General features: G+C 39.6%; 1 protein-coding gene across 2 annotated transcripts in view; it reads right to left on the bottom strand.

Annotated features, from left to right (window-relative positions):
• Positions 1 to 15786, bottom strand: part of il1rapl2 (interleukin 1 receptor accessory protein-like 2) — a 208709-nt gene extending 192923 nt beyond the window's left edge. For both annotated transcript variants that reach the window (XM_088386756.1, XM_088386765.1), the window contains exon 1: positions 14776 to 15786. The gene's annotated coding sequence lies outside the window, so the exon portion shown is untranslated. The remainder of the gene's footprint in view (positions 1 to 14775) is intronic.
• Positions 15787 to 17415: the final 1629 nt, after the last annotated feature.

The following is a 17415-nucleotide window of genomic DNA, read 5'->3' as shown; positions in this document are numbered from 1 at the left end:
AGGCTGTTGTTTTTTGAAATAAACATACACAACTAAACTAGCGTACTACTTATTTTCCTGCATTACAGAATAACGTATGAAGTGACCTTGTGCTGTTGTGTCCCTCATACACATCTGATCTGCTCTCAATCTTTTAACGATCAAATTTACCTAATTGTTGTTACATGTGAACACCTGTAATTCAAACACTGGTAACTATGTTTTTAGTATTTCTTTATTTGTAGAAGTGTTTTAAAGTATTCTGGTAAAGTAATGACAATGTATATTCCAATAATAATTTCTTTAAGCTATTCTCTGCTTTGCTCCTTTATAAATGCTTGTGGGTGTTGTTTCTGCTTATGTGACGCACATTGAGTTACCTTATGTATGAAATGTGCTATATAAATAGAGCTGCCTCCTCTTGCCTTGATAAATCCCGGCTCTTCTAAACGACCTCGCTTGTGCACAGCCCCATTTGCATTGAGAAATGCCCTCAATTGACCGTATAGAGTTTCAGCAATCCCGATTAAGAGATTCGAAATCATGGCCAAGGGGATAAAGCGAATCTTCGTGACTGACTTTGAGATCTGAGAACCGGAAACAAAACAGAATAGGACAAGCAAGTCACATGGATACTCATATTGCAAGTTGGGGATACGTGACATCACCACATTTTACCACAGCCAGGCCTCATCAGGTTCAAATTGGAAACGCACACTCGCAGAGTTAGTCTGTACTTTGAATGAATCGTACATTAAATCCTCCAGCCCACGAAGATTGCACATTGTTTGTGCAGCGATTGATTGAAATAATTCCCTCTTCACATAGCTGAATTTGTTGCGTGATGGGCTTTCATTCAAATGTGGGTTGCAATTATTTTACTGCTGTCTTTGACAAACCCTCAATTTCATCTTATTGGTTATGCATGTATAGCCGTTCTCTCTGTAGTTTAACTTTTCTACCACAATATTGTGTGTGTACACACGGGCAGAGCTTCGTGTGAATTTACGCACGTCCTCGCGCTCGAGTCGTATATTGTTAAATTGCATACTTTGCATTGTCCGTACGCAAGATTTACGCACGCTTGATAATTGACGCCCCAGGGGCATGTGACCAAATGAATATGACAATAAGAGATTTTTTTTTTTTCTTCACTTTTGCGTTTTACAGTAAATGGCCCTGGTGGCTTTAGTTCTCCCTCTCCCTGATCTTCCACTGCTCTATTCAGCAAATTATAGCATTCCAATACAATCCCATGGACTCTTTCTAAAACAGGCCAAGTGATCTGGGGAAAGAATGGATTTCCTCTTAAACTGTCATTGATTCGTCAGCTGAGCATTGTGAAATAGATGGATAAGACAAACCTGAAAGAAAATGATGACAGCATGGATAGATGTATATTTGAAAGTTTACATCAACAGAGTGAAAGATAAAAAGTGACTCGGTGGATTGTTCATCAGCCTCAAATTTTGCACGTTTGTGAATTTATGAGTTTATTCTGTGGGCATGTGTTAGTGTAACGTCAGTGATTTGAGACTGTCTTAATGTGAGTGTCTTAGTGTGTGTGTGTGTGTGGCTGACAAGGCACCATTACGTCACTTCTGATAACATCACATTCAGCATGGAGCCTTTCAGACCATAATGTCTGTATACAATATTGTGCTCATGTAAGCACACTCGTAAGTGTCTTAGGGAGCCTGAGTTACAGAGAGCAGACTTGTATCAATATGTGTGGAAGATTCCTGTATTTTTTATTTTCTATCAGAAGTTAATCTTTTTTGAAAGTTACATTTTGATTTATTGCACTTGGTTAAATAAAGGTGTATTCAAAACTACATCTCTGGTGCTCAGAGGACTGACTGGGCTATAGTTATAACATTAAAACAAAATGTAATTTTATGGTTTTTGAATTATGGTGGCATCACAAACATATGCACACACAAACAAAAAGCCAATGACTAAGCAAAACACTCTGGCAAAGTTAATCAATATGCTCACTGAGCTGAAGCCTCACAAGACGTTATGAAGAAAAAAAGTCAACACAACAAAACAGTGTGGGAATATTGCCGTGACTCGAAGAAACAATCTTCAAATCAGAGGATTGAGACATTCCAGTTATGACAATCCCATATGGAAACACCATATGTGCTCATCCATTAAACATAAAAATGCATAACAAATAACCACACAGTCTGCTGAATGGCACAAAGACACAATAACACCAAAGAAAACACCCACAAAGTTTAGTTGGTTTAATGATCCATTTGGCATTGACCAGCATCTTTTTGGCAATCCATTAATTGCATTGCAGGTGTAAATTGTTTCCCTTTTTCTTTCTTTCTTTCTTTCTTTGGCATGCACAAACTTGGCCAATAAAGCTGATTCTGAATGCAGCACTTCATCACCGACAGTCCAAATTGGACTTGTCAATTCTTGTAGCAGTCTAAGGGTTTCCACAGGCTTTGGAAATACACTAACGTTCAAAGGTTTGAGGTCAACCATGAAAACTAAGATAATTGCACAAGGGTTTTCAAGGGTTTTCCAGGGTTTTCTAATCATCCATTAGCCTTCAAACACAATTAGCAAACACAATTTCCTGACAGAGCAATTCCAAGGTCTATTGGAACGCTGAAAGGATGGTTGCTGGAAATGGGCCTTTATACACCAATGTAGATATTGAATTAAAAACCAGACATTTGCAGCTAGAATACTCATTTACAACATTAGCAATGTATCGAGTGTATTCCTGATTACCGTATTTTCCGGACTATAATGTGCACCTAAAAACCTAAAATTTTCTCAAAAGCCGACCGTGCGCCTTATAGTCCGGTGCGCCTTATATATGGACCAAATTCCTAAATTCAAACTGGCCCGAAGCATCGTGTCATGAAATCAATCATAAGTGGCCCGCTGAAGACTATGAATCATGAATCAAAAAGACTATGATCATTATTTTGTGATTATAAAGTAATTTGTTGCGTCTGAAGTTGAAAGAAAAAAATAAAATGGAAAATGATTTGATTTGGATTAAAAATCTGACATGATGCATTAATGGTCCGCCTTATAGTCTGCTGCGCCTTATATAAGGACAACGTTTTAAAATGGGCCATTCATTGAAGGTGCGCCTTATAGTTCGGTGCGCCTTATAGTCCGGAAAAGACGGAAGTTTATTGGTATCCTCATTGAAAAAAATACCGTTTCATTTTATAAGTGAGGACATTTCGAAGTGACCCCAATTTTTTGAACGGTAGTGTACCTCCAAAGTGTGTTGACCATAGAGGTTGAAATGTGATAGTTTCAGCTGCGTGGGAGGTTCATGGTGTGTTTGGAGCTGTTCCCTCTGCTTGCGTGAGGTCTCTCAGGAACAAAGCTCACATTAAAGCCCCAGAGCAGCAAACAATTGTGTGTTTCCAAAAGCAGCAAATTTTTTATTCATGTCAGGATTTGGTCAAGGTTGCACAAGTTCAACATACAGTTTCCAGACACTCACCTGTACTTTTCTTGTCGCCAAGAAATTTTGACCATTTTAGATTTTTCCTTACAAGACAAAACACGAAAACTCTTGCCAAACCTCTGCGACCTTGAAGGAAACCTGACAAATTCCGACGTGAATGTGCATTTCTCTACCTTTGCCAAGAGTCGCAATTGTTCACCCCTCAGTGGGATAGGGGCTGTATAGATAGTACTGCAGAGAGGATCAGCCAGTCCAATATGACATACACACATACATTCACACGGTGTCAAAGGTTCAGATTCTTTTGTTCGTGTTACTATTTTTTTTTTAATTTATTTTTAAAATCTAACGATAGATTTCCAAGGATAAGCTATTAAAGATGTTTAGATGCATGGCAACACAGTTACCTTCCATTAGTTATCCTTGGAAAAATGTCAACGAGCCTTCCAGAACATATTACATTTCCCCTGAGACTTGAGAATATGTCACCTGGTAGCGCAAATGTTCAGATATATTTATTGAAGTCCTCAATTCTGATTGTACAAGTGATACCTGCACAGCTGCAGACAAAAGTGGAGGAATAGCAATTTTAGTTGCTAATTCAAGATATATTGTGGTGGACTTAAATTTAAATGACATGAGGTGACAGTGAAACAATGTCATCCCCAATAAGAAATACATTTCTAACAATGCCATCCCCAGCCCCACTCCCCTCCCGCCGTTCTCGGGAGAGAATCCGGCTCATTCTTTCAGTGCTGAGATTGAGTTGAATAAACATTGACAGAACAGAATGGAACAATTGAGATGATATAGGCAAAACCCTCAGTGCAGGTAAACGAGATAAGCTCCTGGGCACAAGTTGACATTACGTTTCATTTGCCTTGTGTGAAGCAGGCTGTTTCCCAGCGGGAACATTGAGATCTCACATGTACACGCATAAACAATGACCGACATGGTGATATATTTGGCCTCCATGGATATTATACTAATGTGAATTTATCCCTGAAAGCGTTATCATGAAACCACTACTTGATTTCATGATAATGCATCAGTCACACACGCACACATATCAATAGGCATTTAATTTTCCTTAATATTCCCTCTGCACCCATTTTAAAACCTGCTCTATTGACACTATAATAGTCCACTGGGAGCCCTAAGAAAAAATGTGAAGACAAGATTTATTGCTCACACACAGTCACAAATGCGGACACACGCATGCAATGTGTTGCTGCGTAAACAACTCCTCTGGCTCACATACAGAAACATTCTTACCTATATCCCGCACAGTGAGAAGCATGCATTAGGAAACAGTGCCATGCAAGATTTGCGCTGCACACACACACAAACATATTTGTTGGGAGAAGGAACCTATTTAAATGCTAAGTAAGCAGTCTCCCTTTTGGGGCTGTGTGATTATACAGCGGATCTCATAAGCAATGCTTCACAAATAGATTTGCACATGTAGAACTTAATTACAAGCGGCCTCGTTTCTCCATGTGTGTCATATTCCCAGGAATACATCTATTGAGAGAGGTGGGATTAGCTCATCATGTTTGCTTGTAAAGACCATGTAGCTGTTGTTTAGATTTGATTTACATAAGCAAGTTTGAGTTCAAGTTCCAGTCTCCCTTTGAATTCTCCCTTGCCTTTTTTGAATGTGTGTCACACACACATGCACACCCATAGCTTTAGCAAAACAAAATGAACCTGAGTGAGTTGACGAAAGTGAGTAAATAGGGTATACCGGTAAAGGAAGAAAACAGGAATCCTGAATCGGCGGTTTTGCCTCTCCGTGCAAACACGCATTTTGTCAAGCGTTTCAGATTCACATCTTGGCCAACATTTTCAATTAACGTGGAATATGAGCTGCTTCACGGGTATATTTCTAAAGGATTCTGGTAAAAATAATCTAGAGTATTCTAAGTGACTATGAATTAAGAAAATCCTACATAGGACACAGAGGTTTTTGGGGTATTATGAAACCATATTTGTTTAAACTAAATGTTTATTATCCCAATATAATGTCTTTAGCTGTCTTTACAAGGTGAAAGGTGCATATTGGCCAAGTCAAAACTTTCTTTGATGCCATATTGGGGTATGAATTTTGTGTTGTGAAAGCCAACTGAAGTCTAAGTCCGGGTGTTGTCAAGGATGTCGCCATACTCAAGGATTGTATTGCTTTTGCGTGGCACTTAGCATTAAAATGGAGCAAAAAGATTCACAAAGCACACGCATATGGTGGAATGCTCTCGGTGTGCCGATGATATTTGGGTGTATTTAAATGGGTTGGAGAAATTGCCCACCTCAAAGCAAATGAGCCTGAGTGAGCAACATCTAATTCGCCAACACCAGCGCTAAAAGCCACACACCGTTTTGGAGGCGGCGCAAATAACACCTACAGAAAGCTGGTGTAAAAGTGGCGCTACTCAGCGGAAGCTTCTTGGCATCTGTGTTGTCAGATCATTGTGAGAGAACGCTCTGAGTCCGACATGTACAAGACATCCATCCATCCATTCATCTAGCTATCTACTATCATCCAAACCGTTTATCCGTGGGAGGGCATGTCAATCTGGCCCTCAGTTGTTTAAAAAAGTCCTACAATAACATTTTCATGGTCAGAGACACACGTTGTGTGTCACTCGCTGATCCGAGACATTCTACTCTGGCAAAACATGAAATGGAAACCCCTTTGAGCGCTGTGTGCACCTTCTGGCAAGAAAAGGCACAATCTTATAGGCTTTAGATGCAGAGCCAGTGCCACTGTGGACGAGCTTGCGCAAATGGAGGTGCTGTTCAGCATGATAATGTTCCAGCTGTCCAGCAATACTGAGCAGCCACAAACTTCAACCTGTTTTCCAAATTTCTTGTTCTTTGCCGCAACTGTACATCACAACTGCGACAAATGACTTGTTATTATTTCTTCTTACACAGAAACCGCATGGATCTCTTTAGCACTCGGTCCACTGGAACCAGCATCTCTCTACCTTCTCTATCCCCCCTCTATCTCTTTCTCTCTTTCTTTCTCTCTCTCTCCATTAATAAAGCCATGGCTACTATGAACACAGGCTGGCAGAGATAAATGGGAAAAGAGCAGAAGGAGAAGGAAAAAAATAAAGGAACAAGGAAAGAAACTGGAGAGTGGGCTGCAAGGGAATAGAAGAGTCCTCTATTGTTTCTTATTTTTACAGGAACGCATCCAAACAGGGTTTCTATTTTTGTGTTTGCTAAAGCGACTGAAAAGGAGTTTCCACCGAGGATAAAAAGGTTAACAGATCATTTTTAAAGTCCCCCATTACACCTATCCACAAAAGGATGGAATAGGTACTTGTCTGTATGAAAACACAGAGTGAGAAAAAGATAATGGAGGAAAACACAAGTGTATAATGCTAATTTGTTCCCCATTTTCCTGTCGTACTTTATTGGGTGATGCTATACCATCACTGTTTGAAAGAAGCAATAAGTTTTATACACTGGCAGTGACCATTGAATAAAGTGAGGATACAACAGTGATGATATTCTGTGAATGCTGCCCGTACAGCATCAAATATTACTTTGATTGGAATGTTAGCCGTCGCAGTAAATTCTCACTAATCAAACATCAAAGCTACACATTATTTCATTCTATGCATTCAGTAAGATTATTTATAGTTTCATCTTTTACGTCAGTGCGACGTATGCATAAATATTCGATGACTGTGTCATGCCTGGTGGCTATAACTCCCCCACCGTTGATTTTAAATCATCACAAACCGGTTGTGATACCTATAATCCCTACTCCTTCAAAATTAGCTATATTTGTGTCAAGTTATACTTAACACCTTTTGCTGACATTATAATTTAGTGTACCAAATTGTCAATTCTTTTTTTAGTCTTGCACACCACATTCTTATTAGGATGCTTGCTCTGCAGTGATGCCCTGCATGTGTGTGTAAGATCTCATCTCATCATTATGATCATTCAGCCCATTGGTTTGGGACCTCCCGAACAATATTATACCAAAATTCTCGGATCACCGGTGTATTCTAAAGTTCACCCTTTCATTCCCTGTGCCCCTCGAAATTAGATCTGAAAATGTCATTTTTCTTGATTTGACTGTGCCTGCTGCTTTCCAAAGGAGAGAGTGATATCATTTCTACCTTTGCTCATTGTTTTACTGTCATGCAATGTCCTACAAATTGAAATCTAACATAATATAGATATTATATAAATTGCATCTATCTATCTATCTATCTATCTATCTATCTATCTATCTATCTATCTATCTATCTATCTATCTATCTATCTATCTATCTATCTATCTATCTATCTATCTATATAAATAAATAAATAAAACAAAATCTAAACCTTCCTGAAATTCATAGCTTAATATCAAGTTTTATATTGACTCTGCAGTAACTGCAGTAAGATGCACCCGAATATAAGCCGCATGAGCTAAAATTGGAATTGGGGGGAATCCTGTTTCATTCAAATATAAGCCGCATAGGACTCTAAGGCGCAGGTGTTTTAATGTTTAATTTCCATATATAGGAGAATATGCACAAATCATTTAATATCATAAAAGTCATGAAAAATCCATAGATCAGGCACACTGGACTATAAGCTGCAGGATTCAAAGTTTGTGCAAAAAGTAGCGTCTTATAGTCCGGAAAATACAGTAATCTATACATATTCAGCAATGGTTTCATTTCATGCAGGTGGACGCTACTTTTGTTTGATTTTATTAGACTAAAACCTAAACGCAACACCAAAGGAAGCTGTAATGCAATTTAAAATATGTGAAACTGGAAAGTAGACATTATACAAGTTCATTCTAAGAAGAAAAAAACAGCTGGGTATAAATTTGTCACAAGCCCATTTTGTCAATTTTCAAGATGATCTAATTGATCAAAAAGTAATTCAGTTTGTGCCCTTGCCAGAAGCTTGAGCAGCTTGAGCCAGCAGCCACAGTCGTGGTTTGGATGTCAAATAGAAGTTTAATCATTGAAGTTTGATCAGCAGTCCATTCATTTCTAATAACAGAAACTACTATTTCCATTTTGGTGACATTGTTTTCCTACTTTTCCTGACTGACTGACATTGGTTGCTCATCTAATCAGCTCACTTTTATTTGTCATTTTGATTAGCCCATAATGAATTTGACAGACACAAAAATAATTGCTAAATGTTGAAGCACAATGTTGCAAAGCCTGACTGTGTGACTGTGGTGACTTAAACCGGTACCGCAATGAACAAAAAACAAAAATTGGGAACATCCCTCATTGTGACGCAAACCAAAACGTTTCAACAATGATGAACAAATTGTCGAACGAATATCTATCTGACGGTGTCAATAAAAACTGAACATGGGTATTTTTGTATGGGCAAAATTTTGGATACAGCATTTGTATGCTGTGTCTGTATCTTGTGGTCATAACGGTGTTCTCAGTCAGTGAATTCTCAATTATTAATTGTGGAGTAAACTATATAGACTTTTTTCACTCGATTGTATGCTTATTTTATATTTTTTGATGCTTATCGTTATGTCCGATAAAGCAATAATGCAATCAATCATATTTTCAGCAGGTAATGAAGGATGTAACTACGAACCAAAAAGCTCAAGCTATACCATGAAGCTGTAACGTACGAGTTTTTATTCTAAATTGATGCTTTGTTTGAATATATTCTTTCACAAACCTCAACTGTTCCACTGCTTTAAGGCTATCCACTTCTGTGCTTTTTCCGTGTAATGAAGTAGAATCAGCACAGAAACATGTCAAATCATTTTGGCAAGACGCTGATCTTTGCCATATTACGGCTGCTGTTGTAGCAAGCTGGGATTGCTGTTGCTGCTGTGTACACTATTACTCCATTTGATCACAATCCATAGGGACTAGCCTGTCAGGGAATGTTACGTCAACTAAGAAGAGGCTACAGACACTGGTAGATTTGCTGAGGGGTGTACTGGAGAGTCACAGTGATGAAAGGGGAGGGGGCACATAAAGGAAGTAGAGGACAGCTCTTTGTAATTATTATCAGGTACAGTATATTTCAATTTTGTACTGTACACTGTACTGTGTAGTGTAGAAGTGTCAAAATCAAATCAATTTGACAATGGATCCATTATCAAATTAATCAACAACTATTTCAATAATGGAGTAATCACTTTCAGCCATTGTTTAACTTAAAATTGTCCAAATCCTCAGATTTCAGAGTCTCACCAGTCTTTATTCTTTAGTTTCTGTAGTCCTTCATGAAAGCAGGATGATTATCTTTTTCATCAATTCAAAAGAACAATTGCAAGCATCTGCTTTTACTTTGAAAATCAACAACTTGGTTTTCCTCAAGCTGCTACTCTACACCTGTGACATTTCTCTTGGGGAACACTCCTGTTTGGAATGCCACTTTTGTTGGCGCTTTCTTTGAATTCTGATCTTCGTCTCTGAACTTTTTGTCTCACTTGCTGCTCAGGCCCCACATTGCCCCAATCAGCGTGCCAGCCAGCCTCCTGTCTGCACAGCCTGCCAAGCCCCAAATGTAAAATCAACCTTTTTTTTTTTTTTTTTTTTTTTTTTTTAAATAACTCCAGACTTCAGGTCTCTGCATTCTGGTCCTATGTACTAACCTACACAACATCAATCCCCCTTTTTACTTAGTTGTCTTTTTTATGCAAAACTACACATAGTAAACAACAACAAAAATTTGAATCATTTTAAAAATGGTTTTGTAATACACTTTAATGCACAATAAAATGTTAAATTTTGTATAGCATAATCGATTCTAAAATTATTTGATTATGACAGCCCTAACATAACGTATTCTGTTCTAAATTTACAACAAAACATAAGTGGCCGTGACAGTGCATACTTGCTGCAATCAACCAATAATTAGCACTGATTAAAATCCTTCAACCATCGATATTTATGATGACTGAATGAAAACCACCACTTAATGCCCCACCGTAAATATCTTGGCTAACAAAGAACATAGCGCCAACGTAAGACAATGTCGCTTCCCTATGACAATTGCCTTTCAAGCTTTATAAATGAAAGTTGAAAAGTTGAAGCTGAAATAGCCGCCAGCAAGATAAAATCCTTTGGTGTTCTGCTCCATTGCCAAGGTTTTTGCGACGTCTCTAACTCTGGATGCAGATGAAAAATGTCCTCTCACTCAGGGATCCAATCGCATTTAAGCACGTTTCCTCTTTTGTCAAGTAAATTGAGAAAAAGGCCTGTGACTAGAATGACTAACACAAGGACAGTTATAATAGTTGCACTCCAGACACTGTGACCGCCAAGAAGGCCATCGCTGCCAGGGAGTCTGTCTACTGTTGGAGGATGCCATGAGTGACACAAAGCGATGTTTGCTGGACAGCATTAAACGACACCTCCACCCTGCGTTAGTAGTGCCTTTCCAGCAACTATATATTGTAGGAAGTCGTCCGACAAAACAATCAAAGTATATCCACTTAACACTGACAAGGATGAAAGCTAAATATAAATATCATTAGCAATGAATCAGCGCTCTGCATTCATCAACCTTCAAGTGCTGTATCGTTGCTGTGTCAGCAGATAGCCACCCTTCTGACAGAGAATATAGTGAATCACCAAGTCCTTATCAGCTGCAGGGCTCCATTCTGAACTCAGCTTGTCCTCCACATTGCTGTGAGCTGACCTACAGGTGCCAGAACACTCCCTAAGGACATTGCTATCATTTGTTGCAGAAACTAATTTAGAAGTGGTGTAGTTCCATTTACTTTTCATGTTGCAATAATAGATGCACTCCCACAACGACGAGTGAGCTGAAGCCCGTACCTGCTGACTGAGGGCAAACTTAGTTTTTATAGTCAATATATTTGACAGAAAGTTATATTTATGAATTATGTTCAGTGTTGAATTCAGTCTGTGAAAGGATGGATCCCAAGATGCGTCTTGATCATATAATGCACGACCAAGTCAGCTTACGTTGCTTTTTCAGTTGTTCAGACTGGCCAAAATGCACTGGAGCCGACAAATAATGGTTTATGGATATATAGCTTTTTTGAATCCCGGAGCCAGGAAAATAAATATTTTTAAAACTATTCCTGAACGTGTAGGCAGCTTGAATTACAGAGCCTAGAATGGAAATAAATGTGTTTTAAAATACTATTCAATAAAAAAAAAAAATCCCCTCCATCAAATGCCAAGCTGGCTCTGCGAAAATACCATTGACAATTTTTTAAGAACCTTACTGTGACAAAATACGAAGAAGCTTTGATCCTTTCCTCAAGCATGACACAAAATGTCACATTTTGATGGGAGTGAATCATCACTTGTCCATTGTGCATCATGACTGAACAGAATACATTTTGAATTTGTTGAGATACATAGGACAAAGCAAAAAAAGAAAGCTTTTTTTTTTTTATTGAAGCCCAGCATTTGTAAATATAATGTCAAAAAAATGCAACACCTTTCAGTCAAATTAAGCTGTAAACTAAACTATTGCAGAACTAACTCTGAATTTGTACTACATAGTTGAAGTGCCACAACTTAATGCGGAAATGCATTGCATCAAAACAGCAAACCTGGCGTCACTGAAATGAGCAAACATGTATAGTGAAAGAAAAAGCACCAGTACTAAAAAAATATTTACAACATTAAATATGTCAATAAGGTGCCTTGGAGTTTCAAAGTACATTAAATAAGGATAAATAACCATTTCAGGCGATTTGAGTCTGATGAATAGTCTCATCAAGCGCATTTCCGAGGCGGGGCGAACCTGAGCAAACAGACAGCAAAATGAACTAGCCAGCGAAGAAAGGACGTGACATTGAAATGAAAAAACATGTCTATCTCCTTGTGCTGGGGTTTTAATAACTGTGTGTTTTTGGTTATCAAAAACTAATTTAATGCTGAATAATTGAAGCAAAGCTGTACTAAAATGATGTTTGTGATTTTGGGCATGCAGTTTTGGAACTGAAGCCAGTTGTATTTTGCAGTAAGTATATTGCATATTAGGTTCCTTAATTATGGGTGAAATGATCTTAAACTTTGGACATCTTTTATGGACCTCCTGGCTTGCACTTATTGCGCTGAAGTTACAGTCTGTGAATAACTGCAAAATCATGGGAATGATCTGCAAGCTATATCTGATAAATTGAATCAGTGAGGCTGCAAATAGTGAATTCTTATTTCAAGAAGGGCAGTTGTATTATTGCTTAACTTCCCTATTGTTTGTTTGTTTGTTTGTTTATTTATTTATTTATTTATTTATTTATTTATTTATTTATTTATTTATTTATTTATTTATTTATTTATTTTTAAAAAGCTGGAAACTGTATAAATTTACTTAAAGGAAGACACATTTGAAAGATAGCTAGTCAATTTGACAATCACAGTAAGTTGGAGAATGAGGGAGAAGACACTGCGGGAAAATTAGCTGATGTTAAGTAAAGAATGAGTGAAATTTAGATTTAGCTGGGAACGCGCTAAGTTCACATATGCAAGGTTTAACGGTTGTCTTGAGTTTCTTCCACTGTATAATGCTGGGGTCAAGACAACAATTTGTGACCTGGAGTACTGTGTAGAGCTATCGTCTATCCAGTATTTAGCCTTGCTGACCCTTCAAGGCCACCGTTTAGCTGTTCGTTGCCCTCCTCCGTCTTGTTGAAGTCATCGTGACACTCCGCCAGACAGTTTGCAAATGTATCTTCTGTATCTTCATTCAATCTCATCCTTTCTGTTGTGGAACTACCTTCCGTTCAAACTTACTTCACTCCCTGTTCTTTGTCTACCACATTGTTTCTTTTTTTTTTTTTTTTTAAATTTTATTTCATGTGTATTCCCACAATCTGGACTTCTTTCATCTATAACATCCTCTTCACTTGAATCCACCTCCATATTTTTTTAACTCGTACAATTCTGAGATGAGCGTTTATCGTTATGTTCTAAATCCTTAAGGTGATTTAAATTTCTTAGACATAAGTGCTCACAGGTCGCTTCAAACGTTTACACCTAGCACCAACTCAGCATTAACAAAAGTCAGTTCACATCAGCAATAATTCAAGTTGATGGATGGATGAACGGACAGACAAAATTACTACTATTTACTTACTGGACAAATCTTTGACACCATCTTAAACCACGCATGCACACATGCGCACGCACACACCTTGTAACCTCCCAGCGCCCTTGCATGCTGCTTGCATGCAGCATGCAAGGCTTCCAAGCATGCTTGCATGCTGACTGCACCTTGCTGCTAAACAACCACGATCGTTAAACCCTATGAATTCTCCCCTTGTATGAGTAGCTGTGGCAGAGTCAGATGGCTGTGTAACACACATCTGTCTTCTCTGCTCTTACATACACTCAACATGTCTACACACTATTGCATGACTAACACACTCTTTCTGTTCTCTAAACAGAAACTCCCTCTAATGCTCATACAGAAAAGAGGACATGGAGAGAGTGGGAAGGAGGGAGAGAAAACACCTGCTGGGCTGTAAAGCACTCAGACAAACAGCGCTTGTATTTGGATGACTTGAACAAATGGCAAAATTATACAGTCGATCCCCAAAAAGCTGCTTTGTCCTCACTCCTAGTTGACTGAATAGAAAACAGCATAAACTGTTTTTTAGTTGTTTTTCAGCATGTTTGTAGATGTATAGAGATGTACAATAAAACAATGGTCTTTTAGTTTGGTATGGGGGCAAAAACTTCTATATAGTAGTTTATACATCACTGCACAGTATCATACTGAGGTATGCGTTGGTATGTAAAGTAAGCGAGATAAGGGGCTGAATATTAGGAACAGTTCTCACTGTGTGATGCAGTGCAGTATCCTGCTGGTAAACACACAAAATGCATCTTGTTCAGGGGCATCTGGGCACCCACTATTGATGGGCACGAAAGGCAACGGTGGACTTCACAGGGGCCCACAACATGCATATGACACCCAGAAAGATTCCCCCTCACACATCTACGCCTAGATCTTGCCCCTATATACGCATAATATTTGACAATGTTAATTAAATTGGAGCGATCTGAGCAATCTATTTGAACCTTTCAGCGAGGGCTGGGCACTAAAGAAAGCATGGGTACAAAATGGTCATGAGGAAGTGACAAGTGCGTCTTTTTTAATATACCAGTCTGAGCTATGTAATCCCAGTTTTGTTGATTTCCGCTCAATGCACAAACAAGCGTGTACACAGACACACGTTCATGTGTCTGTCACGTATGCTCACGTTGTCGGTCGTTATCACTTGAACCCGACCGCACACGCACGGACATACACGTTCAGCCTTCCACACACAGGCGGGCGCACACACACAACTTGCCAAGTGCGGTGCCCACATGTGAGCCATGCGTAAAATGAAACCCTCTTACCTGCTATGTGAGAGCTGCAAGCAGAGTCCCCAAACGGATGACAATCTTGACCTGGGCAGTAACTTCTTTTTTTTCTTTTTCTTTTTAATAATCCAACCTCCCTCCTCTCTTTTCACCGCTGCAGCCAAACGTTCCCCCTCCAGAAGGTCGCGTCCTCTCGCCCCGTTCTCCCAAAGAGGCACTAGGAACCTCTGACAGAACTTTCTGGGTTCCAAAAATCTCTCTGTAAAGCCTCTCCCTTTTTTCCACTCTTCTCTTGAATATGATAGTGACACTGGTCGGTCCTTCGTTGCCCGCGCATTACGCTGGAGCAGTCGGTCCACTTTTACGCAGCCCAAATGCACGGAGGATTTTACATGAGAAAAATACTGATGGATGATCGGACAGAGCGCTGAAACTAATTTTGGGAGAAAAAAACTTTGTGCTTGTCATTCTAAATGCGTAATCGTTCTCATTACTTCCTCACTTGAGCAGCTGGAATCTATTGATAGGCTAATTAACTAGCTGTCAATACACGAGCAGCGTGTTCTAAGAGTCGTAGTCACTTCCCTCCGTTATATTCCAAAATGTCAAAATGCAGTTCCGGGTGGGGGGGAGTCTTGTTTCACGCAAAAGTGCGCGCTGACATCGCTCTGAACACTCCAAAAATACGTCGGACCATGACAACCCCCAAGTTCTACTGCTTCAAACGTGCTGTCATCCTTTTCAAAATATATTTTTCTTCCTAAATCCACGAAGAGATGCTTGTAAAATTATGTAAAAGTCTTCTCCTCTTCACTCCATTCTGTGCTTGAAGCTGTCTTTCGAATAATCTCCTGCAAGGGAAAAGCTGTTAGAAGCCTCGAGTCACTTCTTTAGCTGTCTTCTTCTGAAGATGGGAGCAGAAGGGAGGAAGAGAAAAGAGAGTGTTGATGTCTTCTCTTTCGGTCATATCGGACCTTACGGGATGATGAGAGGACGTGGAAGATGTGAGAAAGGGGCCACTACGCTTATGTCACAGATCAACTCCACTTTTCCCCTGTGGAGGAATGCGCCTCCTCCTCCTCCCCCTCCTTCTCATACTCTTCCTCCTCCTCCACCTCCCCTCGCTCTCAGGTCTAGAGGGGGTTCTGATCCAAACTGAGTTAAATAACCTAAAGATAGTTTGTATTTATATGTTTTTATTTAAAGCTCTTTACATCCAAATTTTGTGATCGTTCTGTTCGAAGACGCGAAGCATCCCCACCCCCGCGTGAAGAGCGCTGTCTTTTCAGCACCACAATCCTGCACAGTCGAATCCTTTCAGAAAGTGAAGAGGAAACATTTTTCTTCTCGTTCTTGATTATTTAATATGATAAATGACCAGAATTCTGTCGCCAGGAGCCACAGAGCAAATGAGGGGATATGAAAGAGAGTTTGAGAGCCATACGTGGGTTTTTAAGCTTGAAAAGTGCCACTGTGCTGCCCCCTTTTGGTTACAAAGAGTCCTGCCGTGAGAGTTGAAAGTCTGCACTGCTCAAGACGATAGACGTCTCAACAGGGTAGGCAATCAAGGCATTTGCTCCCAAGTGATATGATACATACTTTGCCAATATGACCCCTCAGATCTTCAATCATATTTACAGCCATTAAAACAATATAATGCTTTTTGAGAAGCTATAGGTTAGAACGCATAATAAAATATCTAGCCATTATACATACACTATAGAAAAATTACACAAGCAAATAATGTCACAAAAATAATGAATACTAAAATGATCTCGCTCACAAATGTACTTATTTGGAAATCTGGTCCTGTTTAATTGAACAGAATGTGGAAAAAAAGTACTTCTCCTTTGTACAAATGACAACAGGTTTGTTCTGTCTCCTATCAAGAGCATTTAATTGGTCTGTCTGCCAAGTGATAGACCGATGAGAAAATACATAATCGTAATTAATTATGATTTCATCACTAATTTTGCACAATCAGATCATACATAGTGTTGGATTCAAAACATCCATCCATCCATCCATCCATCCATCCATCCATCCATCCATCCATCCATCCATCCATCCATCCATCCATCCATCCATCCATCCATCCATCCATCCATCCATCCATCCATCCATCCATCCATCCATCCATCCATCCATCCATCCATCCATCCATCCATCCATCCATCCATCCATCCATCCATCCATCCATCCATCCATCCATCCATCCATCCATCCATCCATCCATCCATCCATCCATCCATCTTCTGTACCACTTGTCCACACGAGGGTCACGGGCGTGCTGGAGCCTATCCTAGCAGTCACCAGGCAGTAGGCGGGGGACACCCTGGCCAGCTAATTCCTTGGCAGACGAACAACCACCTCACTCGCACTCACACCTACGGGCAATTTGGAGTGCTCAATTAGCCTACCATCCTTGTTTTTGGGACGTGAAAGGAAACTGGAGGACGGATGAAAACCCATGGAGGCTCGGGGACAACATGCAAACTTCACACAGGGAGGGCCGCGGAGGTGGAATCACACCCGCACTCTCTGAACTGTGAGGCAGACGTGCTAACCAGTGCTACACCGTGCTGCCAGATTCAAAACAACATTAGAAAATGAGCAAAACTGTTTTCTCAGGCAGTTCATGGCCATGCACATCTTGCTTTGCTTAAAAGTGAAAAT

This window comes from Syngnathus floridae, chromosome 1, assembly GCF_059516105.1.
Source record: "Syngnathus floridae isolate MCC-2025c chromosome 1, RoL_Sflo_1.0, whole genome shotgun sequence".
Classification (NCBI taxonomy): domain Eukaryota; kingdom Metazoa; phylum Chordata; class Actinopteri; order Syngnathiformes; family Syngnathidae; genus Syngnathus; species Syngnathus floridae.
Note: the sequence above shows the minus strand (reverse complement) of the source record. Positions and strands in the feature narration are given on the sequence as shown.